We start from the raw sequence: 14,936 nt of genomic DNA, 5'->3' as shown, positions 1-14,936 counted from the left end.
GAATTACAAATTAAAAATTTTTTTGAAAAAGATAAATATGTGTTATTATAATACATTGCTTTGTTATGAGTACGGGTAAAACCTATGTACATACACTCACACACATATATAAGCTTACGTTTTGTACAGAAATACATTTATATCTACCATAATATTCAAATATTTACTGATTTACGTCCTGGAATTTCCCACTTCTTGTAACGTTGCCGTTGCGTTTTTGTCGAACTATTATTTATTTTTTTTTATTCATAAACTAATCAGACGATTATCACGAAACGTTGTGTACATATAGTTAATAACTTTATCAGTGACATATAAAAAAATTGGAGACATTCATCCGGCCAATTTTTTTTAAATTGAGTTCTTATAAGTTTCCCCATAAGCGACCGTGTTAAAATGACTGAACTTTGAAATTCAATATCTTGGAAACGAAACAGACAAACCTCTTGAAATTTCAACATCTTCAGTGTAACAAGAATAAGAATGTATGGTTAAAATTTAAAAAAAAATTTATCACAGAGTTCTATCTCTACCAAACGTCCTTAATGTTATTACAAATACTATTTCAAAAAATGCTCTTATTAGATATACCTTTTAAAATATCGTAACATTAGGAACAGTAACGTTGAATATATTTATGAAAAATTACGTCTTTCATGTCTTATCACAAGAAACACTCTTTAAAGAGACAGAAATATGAGGAAATTAATTTTTAGCTGAAAAACGATCCAGTTTTTATTATGACATGAAAGCCTTGATACAAAAGAGGAGACCTACAAGTCCCATTCTATTGGCAGGGAGTATTGCAACAACAAGTGACAAAAAACATAGACTTAATTGCTTAATGCAGCGACAAACTATATAAGTGAACAAATTGATTTTTACTACATGATCGATGATATAAGCATAAATAAAGAAAACTCAGAATCTTTGCCGATTTCTCACCATTTTAAGCTCACGGTAGTAACCTTTGATCAAAATCGTGTATACAAAATGTTAGCCAGAATGAGAGTTCTAATAGAAATTCCTGTAACGCAAACTAACAGCCGCGGACAAGCTATCTGAGCTTGATAAAAACTTCTTCACATATATTTATAGGCAAAGCAGCAGTAACATACGATACCGTTTGCTACTTTAGAATGGCTGTAAACACTAGAAAATAGCCAGGGTACATCACGATTCCTCCTAAAAATCTCGTACCTTTTGAAAAACATGATTTAGAAAATTTTCTAGATCCATATTTTAGCGATAATTTTCCTAATATAACAACAGAGAAAAGAAATAGTTATACTACGAAAAAACTTTACTGACATTACCATAATAAGACAAGTTATAAGCAACTTTGCCAAATAGTATAAGAGTATTTTCATCCATTTTATATCAAAATTGATGCTGGTCCACGTATATCGCATGTTTAACATAATACACTGACAACGGACGATAAGCCTGCTCTTGTTAAACAATATAAATACCCCCTGCTGTACACAAGTATAATAGAGATCAGATCGATAAACTATTATAAGCGAGAACTATTAATTACTTTTCAAGCCCATGCAATAGTCCGCTGTGAATTGTCCTTAATAAGCTGGAGCCCATCAGAAAAAAGGGACATCATCCCGTGATAAATTACAAAAAAATGAAGGCTAAAACTATCCCTGATACTTACCCATTGCCTCATACCATAGAGATGTTAGAGAAAATGGGTAGGCCTAAATTTTTTCCAGTATTTGATTTAGCTAACGAATTTCTTTAAATTGAAGTATCTCTAGAAGATTGCCACAAAATAGCTTCTAGTACTCCATATGGACATTACGAGTATACAGTATGCCATTTAAATTATGCACTTCACGAGTTACATTCAAAAAACTCATGGATTCCATTCAATTGGGATTTCAAGGAACAAAACTATTCATATTTAAGGATGATTTTATAATGTGTGCCAAAACTTTACAAGAACATGAAATAAAAGTAAAAGATTTATATAATGAAATATCACATGCTGGTTATGAATTACAGCTTGATAAATACAAGTATAAGACTTCTAATGTAACATATTTTTAACATAAAATAGATGGTTATGGAGTAAAACTCAATCCCAAGAAACTTAAAGCAGTTGAAAATTCTCCAATATTACGAATTGCATGAAAATTCAAGAATTTTTAGGACTCACAGGATATTACAGACAATTTATAAGAGATTATGCTAAAATTGCACAACCTTTAATCCTATTATTATGAAAAAGTCTAAAATTCTATTGGACTAAAACTCCGTAGGAGAGCTTAAAAAAATTAGAATCAGTCCTGTTTGGAGCCCCGGTACTTGCATGAGTCAATCTTGACAAACCATTTATTGTAACTACCAGCCCATCTAATTTAGCTTTTGATGCTGTTTTGAGTCAAGGAGAACTAAAAGAAAAACATCATATAGCTTAGATATCTCGCACTCTTGATAAATACGAAAGAAATTACTCTACGACTAAAAAAAAGTGTTTAGTAGTAATAGCCACTGTGCAAAATTTTTAACACTAATTGTACAGACGAAAATTTACTGTTTATGGAGACTACGTGCCTTTAACATGGATTAAATCAATAAACTACCCCATAAGTTACCTAATTTAGTGGAGAGTTAAACTCTGTGGGTACAACTATACCTATAAGTACAAACGCGGACGTTTGAATTCAAACCCAGATGCTTCATCGCGTAAGCCCACAGATTTTTATGAAATGAATATCATAAAAAATTCCATAGTTTTTAAGGGGGGCATAAAAGAGTTAGAGAAATTTCAGCATGCAGTAGTAACAGAAGCAGAAGTCACTCTAACAGATTGAGCTCCAACAGTGAGTCTAGTAATTATAAGACATTACAGTCCCGTATGCTACTTTTAAAACATATACTAAAAATCTGCTGATCAACAAAAACATCTATTGCACGTACTAATAGAGCCAGTGATGTACACTATCAAAGCTCCAATAAGCTACAGTCCACTCTTGTGATACCACCAGAAATAGAAGGAGGGCAAGGAGATCTTACTAGACCATCAATAGCTCAAAGGTTACTTAACCGCCAAGTTTAAGAAAAATGAAGTTTGACTCTTCTTGACAGATCCACACCCACTTCAGACTCTGATGACATATGAATTATAGATACGTAGGAAGATAAAGAAAACTATCAAGCTCTGGTACCCCAAAGAAGTAAACCTTTACTTTGTAGCCTCTGGAACACTAAAACTATTTTATCATTAATTTTAACTACAACAGATGATAAATCACAACAAGAAACTATAACTAGAGCCAGTGACTTAGAAAAAATATGTAACTCTTCAGCGTGATCATCAACTACCAGGACTTTTAGAAATAGTAAAATCGAAGCTACTCCTCAAAAATCAGTAGAATTTTAGTTTAACACTGACTTATTCAGCATATTGAAAGATGAAATGGGTGCTTAAATAAAACAATATCCAAAACTGCAATCCACTGCACGCAGATAAAAGCATAATCATACTTCAGAAGGTCGTCCCGATGAAAATGATGATAAAAAAAATCCATTGATTAATAGTTTGCAAAATACAAATCTTACTGACCCATTCTTGTATAAGGATTATTACATACTACCATAACTGATAAACACAATAGAAACAACAGAAAATAGCGAGCCAGGGACGACCAAAGAAAATTTTCAGAATTTAAAAACTTTTGCTAATGCTTTACTAGGCTATTCTAATGACTCTAAAAATTTAACAGAATGAAAAAGCTTTCCGATAAAATAAATTTCACCTGTAAGACACTCCAAAGCTGCATCTACGGTATTAGAAGACAATGTCGATACTATATGAAAAGATATGTTTATACTAATGAACAAGAATATTGTAAAGAAGCAAGAGGGGAAAGAAACACATGGTTGTATACTCAATACAACTTGTCGTTCAAGTGTTAAGCAGTGAGATACATTACTTAAACAGTATTGAGTCCTAAATCAGAGTAACTTGACATCTTATACTTGTCCTACAGCTGCATTTGAAATGTTAGAACAGCAATGGGACGTTGAATGCGATGACCAAGTCACTCGTAAAGAAAGCACGATAATAAGACATTTGATAAGGACAGATATGGATTACCTTATAATATTAAACACAGAAGAATGCTCGACACGTGCAAAAGACAACATTGCAACGTTTAATAAGGCTCACTTGACACTTAATTCTACTAACGCTAATATATTATTATTAGATTTAAATTATATTTTAAAATACGAATTGGATGAAATGCAACCACAAGTATACGATGTGATAACAACCGCTTGAAGGAATAAGCTAGTATTCTGTTTGGTTATGAAAAAAAGATAAAATGTTGCTTTAAGATCTTTACTAATGTTTGGCAGGTTTAGCTAAAGTAATGAAAGACAAAAACATAGAATTATTGAGAATATTTAGGAAGGGTAAAATAACCGACAATTTTCCCAGAGAAATTTTGCTTGAAGCAATTCATAAAAAAGATAGTTATGTAAACAAATAAGACAACAAAAATAAATAGAATGCCACAACAGTCTCTTTAGTGTGCATAAAGGCACAAATAAGATTCTTAGAAGAATACAGGAATTGTATAACTGGGAAGGTATGAGAAAAGATATTATAAATTTTGTATGAAAGTGCAAAATATGACAAGAACAAAAATTAGTAAGGATTAAAAATAAAAAATATGGGTCTTGGAATACCTGACGGATGTGAAAAATTAGGTGTTATGTTATTGATATCAGTAGTATTTAATGGTTAATGATCAGTTTTCGTAAAATAAGTGCCATCGTCTCCATGTTTATTTTGTCACCCGAGGGACCTGCAAAACAGGGCCCGAGGGATGTAAGGCAGCAGCCATGCAGCACTGGTTCTTATGTAGCGAATTCTACTTTTTCTACCGAGTGCACACTAGGGGTTAACGTACCCATTACCGTACAGTTTTGCACCGACTTTTTTTTTATATTTTACTGCATCATTGTTTACTGTCAAATATTGATTCAAAACGTTTTAAATCTTTATTTTGGGTTCCTTGCACGTAAAAAAAAATTTTTTTTTTACCAAAACACATTACCAAAATAATTGTACAACTAATCAATGATTCAAAAATCGTGCTTCAAATTACCGTACGGCTAATCCTATTACCACACCCCATCTACCGTACTTGTTCCTATTACCGTACACCAATTACCATTTAATGACAAATACGAGTATAACCTCAATTCTAGTTTATTTTTACGTGTGTATTTGATCTTATTTTTTCTTATATTACAGATTTATTAATTGTTACTGGAGTAAAAAGCTATATCATTAAGCTTTTGTTTCTCTATTAATGATAAAAAATATTTAATTCTACTACGTTATCAAAGGCCTTTAATGAAACCTATCAAAGAACAAAACTTGGAAATAAATAACACGAAAAAGTTATTCCACGCAATATGTGAAAAAGGTTTGAACTTCAGTTTGTATAAAAAATAATGTAAACAATAAAATTTCGTAATACCTTGAAATATCACTTGACAAAAATAATTAATACAATCAATTTAGAATCACAATTTTTATTTTTGTGTCTCCTTTGTCACTCGAGAACCACACACTTTCATCTTCGATTTTTGTTTAGCCTTAGAGTTTTTATTCTCTACTTTCTTTGATTCTTTCATAGTAACAGAAACGGTCAAGGATAAATGCCATTATACGCTGGAATTGAGGTTATACTCGTATTTGTCATCAAGCAGTAATTAGTGTACAGTAATAGGAGCACGTACGTTCGATGGAGTGCTGTAATAGAATCAGCTGTACGATAATTAGGAGCACGATTCTTCAATCATTTATTAGTTATAAAATTATTTTGGTACGGTGGTATGGTAAAAAAAAATTTTCTTACGTGCAAGGAACCAAAAACAACGTTTTCAACGTTTTGAATTAATATTTGACAGTAAACAATGATGCAGTAAATTATACGAAAAAAAGTTGGTGCAAAACTGTATGGTAATGAGTACGTTTACGCCTAGCCTCTTAAAAACACCCGAGGTAGAGAAAGTAATTATTTTATTGGCTTTAAATCATCTTTATTTAGTATTTATCTATGAAGAAAAAAATTATAAAAGTATATGTATTTCTATCAGTAAAAATTATGAATAAGGAAAAAGATAATTAACATATAAACAATAAGAACGAAAAAGAACAATAATACACGGCGAAGAGTATCTACACTAGCTACCTGCACAGAGTTACATACATTACTTTAACCAATGTTGGTGCACGGAAGATTGTTGTTACCAGAATAAGCTATACCAAAAGTGATGAGCATAGAAAAATAACGTACAGGTCTTGAGATTTCTGCAACCAGTCTCAAATTTTGACATACTTATCTGGATCACCGAAAAACCCGTGACTAGTCGGTTTTATAACTATACTAGTACAAGTTTTTCAATAGCTTCAGTACAGGATTTTTCTGTACCATGGATAGTATATTAAATTTGTATACTACGCATGGCTTTCTACTGTATCGTCTACCGCGCATGGTACGTGCGCTTATAATATACAGTGGAGATATGTATGTATATATATATATATATGAATACTTACATACATGTATGGGATTGTCATTGTTATTTTGGCTCAATATGTAAATTGTTCTTTGTGAGTGAAAACCAATTATTATACGCAACAGGAAAGTGACTACAAGTGCCTACTGCACTTATCATTACATCTTGTTAGATTCGTATCAATGTATTGAACTTTATATTGTGTTGTAGAGGATATAATGAAATCCTAACCTCTTGAACTTTTACAGCTACGAATGTATATATATATATATATATATATATATATATATATATACTGACATTCTGAATGCTCTGACTGGCCGACTAACTTTCTGTACTGGTACAGGAAAAACCCGTACCACGTATTGGATTTTGACGTACTAAGTATAAGGTTTATCTATACTCACTAAGGTACTTCAAAAATACTTGTACTAACATATAGAACCTGTTTTTCTGGTAACAACAATCTTCCGTGTGTGTATTACTTTCTTTGTCTCTCCATCTCTTTTTAGGTACCTGTTGACTGTGCATACTTGCGCATATTTATGAATTTTGTTGGGTTGGCTCTTTACTAAAGATGGGTTAAGACAAAGTTTTAATAATCACAATTGGAAGGCCCCAGAAAAACTTTTAATGATAGCTAAATATTAATAGTCTTAAATGATCCTGTTCCCCAAGAAATCATTTTTTAAAAATAATGAAGAAATGATACTAATTCTCGTATGAGTTCATTATTTTCTACAAGCACTAAATATTAAAAAAGGCACGGAAAAAAGCCAACCTGTATGAATACAAAAGAGACAGAGAGAGAAAAAGAGAGAGACAGAGAGAGAGAAAGAGAAAAAGCGAGTGCAACAACAGACGATCAATGGCTCTCTCCATCTCACTTCCTCTTTTTTTTAAGTCTCGTCTCGTCTTGGTCTTGACTCAAAGAAAGTTTTGGAGACTTTCAAGACTTTTTAGGGAGTCTCGGAGGACTCAAGGAAGATTTTCGAGATTTTCTAATCTACTCAGTGATTAGCGAAAAACTTGGACTGTGGTCACATACATGTATACGTGGATTGTAAAAAAGCTCACACGATACAATTATACGAGTTAAAGCTTTAATTTTGGTACACATGACATGTATTTTTACACTTTTTGTGACTACAATCTTAGGCTACGATCTAATAGAAGTGGTAGTCCTCGTATTTTATGGTGCGCTACTGCGTTACTAATTGTAAGTTGCGTAAAGTTTATAGAACATCGTGAGAGTAAGAGAAAGGTCAAAGGATCTCACTTTTTACGCATTTTTTTCTCACTTCGAAATATTTCATGAGCTTTAGACACGAAGCGACGAAGCATTAACGCATCATGTAACCCATGGCCTACAACCATTGCCGAGCAAGTCTCACTTCCTTTCGCAGGTTTGAACGTCCCATCGATCGTCGCCCTCTCAGATCGCGGCCTATGACTGTGGTCACAAGAAATAATGAGAATACATGTAACTCGTACCAAAAAAGTTAAACTCGTATAACTATTTCATGTGAGCTTTTTCGCAATTCCCGTACACATGTATGTGAGTACAGTCCAAGTTTTCCGCTAATCACTAAAGAAAGTCAATAATCTCGAAAACATTTCTCGAGACCACTGAGCCCTCTTAAACAGTCTCAAGGGTCTCAAAAACTTTCTTCGAGATCTTTAAGACTCCCAAAAGTATCGTAGGTCGCGAAAACTTTCTCGAGACTTCCAAAAGTCTCGAAAGTCTCAAGAATTTTTTTCAGACTTTGAGAAGAGACCGAGACTAGTCTCATCTGGTTTGGTCTCGGTCTCGATATTTTTTTGGTAAGACCGTCTCGTCTCGTTTCGTCTCGAAATCGGTATCGCACAAGCATACTTTGTATGGAGTGCCCAGAATAGTACTAAGCGATAATGAAAAAAGTCTTTCTCAATATATTGGTTCACTAGAACGTAGTCATGCCATGCTTACAAGCTTTTTAAGAATAAGAACTGCAACTTAACCGAATTGGATTAGAATACTTTTTTTTGCTATACATAAACGAAATACATGACTGCCTACAGTTACTGGATTCACACTATATTAATTAGTAAACGGGAGAAAGGCACGTTGACCAAATCTGTATCCAACCGAAGATTTAATGCAATCTTATAAAAATTATCTCATAAATTTCATACATTATTTAAGAGATATGCATGAAAAAGCTTATAATAAGCTTATGGAGTGTTAACATTAAAGTAAACGAAACCCTGTTAAACATGCCAGACCTCAGAATTTAGAGTTTCGTATGTATGTTTGCGCAATAAAAATACCTTGAAAAGGATAATTAGATAAATATTTCGATGGAACTTTTAAAATTGGTAATATAATTGAAAATAGTTGCCACGTCACACTTAAATTGAAAAATGGAAAAACAATAATCGAGCATCTAGATAAAGTAAAATGCTGCTATGAATCAAATTTCCCTTATGTTTTCGGAATCTTCACAACTTAACAAGATGATTCTTAGACTACTTATAGTAGAATTTATCACAACAAAAGAACTCTTAGCATACTTAATGGACCAGCCTTCTTCAAAGGTCTTTTATAAAATTCAAAAAATTTTCAACAATCCCAGAATTTATTATGAGTACTAGAAATAAACTAGTCTTATCTGTACCCAGTCAACAATAACCGTACCTTTAAACTTGAAAAAATCTTTTTAACCTTATTACAATTCGAATTCTTACAACTCCAGCTACAATAATTTTTTTAACAAACAATTGAAGTCTTTAACTCATAAATAACGGAATCTCATAGTATAAAGAAAAGGGGTCCTCTTCTTAAACTTGTAGGATAGATGTCTGAGAGAATTTGTAGAACAATGAACGCAAAGGAACGAAAGGAAGCTACTTCTAAATTGAACAATACCTATTAAAAAACATTTCTGCTTTCATCGCAAACCAAGCACAGATCGTACAATTAAACTTGGGAACATTTCACAAGAAAATGGATTCACTAAATATTGGTAACTGAAAACTTACACAATAAATACGGAAACTTACCAAAAATACCACATATTCATTAAAACAGAAAAAATTTAATGCAATATCAAAATCAATTAACGTATTGGTTGAGAATTTTCAGGAATTCTTGTATTACATAGAAAAATGCTATAAATCAATAATTAACAAAATCAAACTTACTGCCTAAGGCTCAGTTATTAAGCATAACAAGGAACGCTGTGGATAGAAATGCTTAAAGTGGGTATAAGGAAGTGTGGCTAAGGTGTCTAAAAGTCACTAGTAGGCTCCACCATTTTCTGAACTAATTGAGAAAATAACACGACAAGTAGACACACACACACACGCGCGCTCGCTCGAGCACGCACGCACACACACACATTTGCATTTTTTTTTAACTCTCCGTTATGTTTAGAGAAGAAAGGTATATATAAGCTTTGCTAGTTTTTATGACTTTCATTTCACTTGAATATGATTCAAAAAAACAGTCCTTTCATTTTTATATTGAATGTTAATACTACCATAGGAGAACAAGTTATTTTATAAATAAAAAATATTATTATATGTTACAATATTTTTTAATTGTATAAGATACACTTATAACGCAATAAAGCTTTTAATAAATAAGATAATCTAAACAATTACTTTCTGTTTTAAAAAAAAAAATAGTCAGAGAATATAATTTTTTTTCTAAAATAGCCATATGAATATTCGCCCCCCTGCGCGCTCAGCGCGCTAACCCCTGGCGTAAAAGTTTGAAAGTTTTTTTCGTAAATCTTTAATTACTTGAAATTTATGTGTATTCCTTTAATATCATTTTTTTGAGAAAATTGAAAAGCAGCAAACGTAAAAATTAATTTTTTTCATTATTTCTTGCTATGTACAAAAATAAATACTTAGAATCTATGCTCCTGTCGCAAAGTAGATATCAATAGTGCTTTATTTTGTTGAACCTTCGAAGGAAAAAGTTGCACGAATATTAAAGTGACAGAAATCTATTTTACTAACAATTACATTGTTTCTAAGGCGAAAAAGTACATTGATCAAGCCATAGCACACATTGCAGACTTAATCTTAGATATTTGTTATGTAGAGCCCAAGGAGAACGATAAAATTTATTAATTGCTTAATAATACTGTATAAAAAAGCGTTGAAGAGAAAGTAGCTAGCGAATCTATTGCGAAGAAATCACTGTTTCAATAGTGACCGTATTTATATTTTTGTACCTAAACATGTGTAATAGCACAAAAGTAAAAATAATTTCCAGTTTTGATAATTGTATATATTTTTACTCGGCAACAACTTCACTCACCATTTTAAACAGAAGAAATTTAAATTCGAAAGGAAAACTGTGAAAATAGTAAGCCACAATGATTTCTCGTATTTTAAGGGGGCTCCTACGACTACTGCTGAGGTCAAAGACAAACAAAAAATAAAGTTTTGTTTCTCAATAAACAAATGTATCTGAAAATCATTATGATATTTTTAATAACGTATGAAGTGGGAAAAATGATATTTATGTGTGCAGTTTAACTTTGTACGAAAAATTAATTATTGTTTTGACCAGTCTAGTGCATACGAGGGTACACCACCAGACCAGACCACCTGTGTTGGTGTAGTATAGCGATGTAATATATAGGTACATGGTATATATATATGTCGTGAACAAGTACGTCTGCTACCCACGTGACCTCCTGACCTCCTGGACACTATTTATTTACTTCCATCACAAATATCTCGCTAAAATGGTTCTTTATCCACAATTTTTAATACAGCATATTACAGAGGAAGACTTCATCTATAAAACGTATGTATTCAGTCTGCTGGGACTTTTAATTTAGGTTTATTATAAACGAAAACAAATTGTTTTTCACGCTGCCCCATAGGAACACGTGCTAATAGTTACAACTTTGAGCTCGGATTTCTCAAAATTTTGACCCATTCGAAATATAATTTAGACCACCATTAAATTCAGTAGACTTATATTTACAAAAAATAATATATCTCTGTTTGGGGACTTTCGCGAAGGAGCCCCCTTAAGGCCAGCGCAAGTATTTTAGCGAAAAAAAACAACTTTGTAAAGATGAGAAAAAAAATACGCAAAATAAGAATAAATTTAACTCTTACACGTGTGTTTGTTGCGAAGTAATTTGTTTTGCAATTAAACACTCGAGGGATACCCGAGCGAGCCAAATATAGGCGTGATGTCGATACATAGTGAGTGCGGTGTGTAGCTTTATCAATGCAGTAACGCAGTTGAGCACTTTTTTGACCGTACGCACTGTATTAAATAAACGATTTCTTAACAAACCTTTTGACGATTAATGTCTAATCTTTTTCGTCATGTACTTTTATGCAAGTTTCCATCGTCTGCACACAGTATATCAGGCTTAACAAGTAAAAAAAAGCATTTGCTCGACAATAGATAATGTTCATACCTACTGATTTCAATGTGTTCTATCCAGATTTACTCTCTTTGAGAGAATTTATAGCGTTGTAAACTTTCGAATTAACAGTTTTGCAATATGTCACTATATTGCTTTTCAATAAGCGGACCTGATGCATTTTGTAAACAATACTTATACCTATCTTATGTTCAAATATTAACCTTAAAAAATGATTTTTTTCCTTTCTTTTTTATATCTCTTTGTTGTTTGCTTTTTACAACTTTACCACTTGTTTCCAGTTTGAAAAAACAACTTTTAGCTTTGGAAACAAACTTACCGTTACGTAAGATTATTACGTGAACAACTGTCGTTAATAACTTTTTTCGAGAAATTGTTCTATTTCCGAGATATTGGGAGATAACGGAAAAAAATTGATTTTGAAATATATTTTGCAGTAAAAAAGCCTTTGTGACTTACTTCATTCTAACTTTTTTAGTTGATAACTATTTCGGTAACAATATGTAGTCTTTTCAATATTTCGTTAAATTTCATCCAACATCGAAAAATCATGTTTTTTGAACCTCCAGCTCTCAGACTAGAACCTGAGTTTAGTTGTTGAGCTAGACAGGGAGCATGGCAGATATATATGTATACGTAAGCTGCCTTTAGAACGTTAACTGGCGTATCTAGAAGTACCCAAGGTACGTTTAACGAGGATCTTGTTTCCTTAGTTTCCACACTTATAACTATTTATAAGTTTCTGCCTCTGCACTATAATTCTACCATGAAAAAAGGGGGTTGTATCTTTTTATCAACTTTGATAAGTTGTATTTTAATTATTGGTAAGGTAGTTTGACGTTGAATGGTCCTAAACAAGACTGGTGAGCTAAACTTTTTCTTCCCTAAAGTTACAAGGAAACGTGACTGCCTCGATACCTTAGGGTGATCTTTTCTGGCCTTCTGTGATAGCACCAGACAGATCAGGAGAAAGACCACAAAATTCGGAAATATTAAAGCTAGTTAATGTAATTTTTTACATGTCTTCTTGTATTATGCCAGGCTGCCACAGACTTTGACATCCGAAGCATCTTTTTTTAATCATGGAGCTCAGTCGTTTTAATGATCTAAGGCGGGGATCCGTTCATGTCACTCGCCTGTTAAAGACCGTTCTAGTTTCTTAAGTTTACTTCTTCTTTTTAGTTTTTCTATTATATTTGTCAAACACATACGTTGACAAAGATTTGTGATATCTGGTTGAATTTTTAGAGTCAAGAAAGTAATGTACGATCATCGATGGCCGGGTCACCCAGCCTCATGGTGAAAAACACTTTTCATTATGCCTGCCAGTAAATAACTCAGTTGGTTTGAAAGTAGTCAGCTTTATATAGTGTATTAGTGGGCAAATCGTGGTCTCAATTTGCGTTGAAATATTTTTCGAAAATATTTGTGAAAAAAATACATTATTTGGCGAGATAATTTATCGTTGGATAAACCTGGCAAAGATTAGTAAGATTGATGGTGGCTTAGTAAACATAAAGATTTATGACAGGCCTAGAAAGGGTCCATGGAAAGCCCTTATAGACCATCTCCTTAGCTTGCTGTTGTAGGTGGCGGTTTGGCAGTACTAGGTTACTCAAAAAAACGGCCACGCCAGCGTTCAGCATTTTGGAGCTGATTGTGCCGTGGCCAAATGTACATGGGTCTAACCCTGGTGACATTGACGTTTGGAATAACTTTTTATTTTAGCACTTAGTTATGTAGGTAATCCAGAGTGTGAATAAGTGTAGGTTGCTTACCCATTGCAGGCTGTCAGAGTGTCATCGGTTACCTGGATGCTCAGTTGCATGACTGAGAGCTCTGTTTTATTGGTGCTCTGCCTTTATTGCAAGTGGCTTTAACATTACTTTGACTCCACCTAACAAATTTTACTAAGCTATGGCACACAGCTAGCGTTTTTACTGCAAAACTTTGAGCTTATTCATTGCTATTAGTATGCAAAATTTGATAAAAAACGGTTGAGTAGTTGTTGCAGTTAGCGATTACAACGGTTTGTGATACTTTGGTGTATATATAAGTGTATGAATATTTATTTGTTTATATATGTGTATGTACAATAGACTATAAGTCTGTAGAAAAATATAGACAATACATAAATACTTGCATGCAACGATGTACATAGCACTCATAATACCTGTATGCGTATTTGCAAAATTCAACATTAAGATGGAAGTGCTAAGACTTAGCTACATTAATTTGTTAAAAGAGTGAATCTCCAATTCTTAAACTTTTAAAGCTTAAACCACTGTCTAGAAGTAGTTTTTGATGATTTAGCAACTATTAGGCTATTAACTTTCAAGGTTATATTTCAGAAACCTGTAAAATAAAGTGAAAACACTCATTTTATTTATTTTGGGCATATTCTGGTCAAGAAATTCCAAAAATAATGCTATTATTTACTAGATCACAAAATAATACAAGAAAAATATTTGTTTTAATTTACCAAAAATGCATTCTTTACAACTTAAGAAATTATTGAATACTTCATGAATTTTTTTAAGCTTCAAATTATGTTTTAAAAAATCTTAGAAAAGTAGGTTTTTTCTTACACATGAGCTCACTTTCAGATGTTTTTCTAAATTTTAAGGGTCACAATCAGGCAGAAAAAGCTATTTAAAAAAAACAAATCTTCCACAATGACAGCATTCCATTACCTCTTTAAGCACTGAGAATTTGACTAAGAAGATATTAAAACATATTTCTTTGAAAAGCTTACAAAAATATCTATCGAGAATGGAACAGCTTTCACCATTATATATTGCCTTTGCATGTAAAATGGCATTAAAAATAATGATTTTGATAAACTCTCAAGTGGTTTGACGTGACTATATTACAAAAAGAAAATAACTTAACACAGAAGCTAAAAAAATTTTACATCATAAACTATTATGTACTTTGAATATGGCAGATACAATTTTTTTACATTAGAATGAGTTT

General features: G+C 32.4%; 1 protein-coding gene across 1 annotated transcript in view; it reads right to left on the bottom strand.

Annotated features, from left to right (window-relative positions):
- The window catches only part of unc-13 (protein unc13 homolog), a 907,591-nt gene that overhangs the window by 612,880 nt on the left and 279,775 nt on the right, over nucleotides 1-14,936 (bottom strand). The window lies entirely within an intron of this gene.

The sequence above is a fragment of the Copidosoma floridanum genome, unplaced genomic scaffold, assembly GCF_036245765.1.
Source record: "Copidosoma floridanum isolate Cflo_tuat_1 unplaced genomic scaffold, Cflo_Japanese_pri ptg000021l, whole genome shotgun sequence".
Taxonomy (NCBI): Eukaryota; Metazoa; Arthropoda; class Insecta; order Hymenoptera; family Encyrtidae; genus Copidosoma; species Copidosoma floridanum.
Note: the sequence above shows the minus strand (reverse complement) of the source record. Positions and strands in the feature narration are given on the sequence as shown.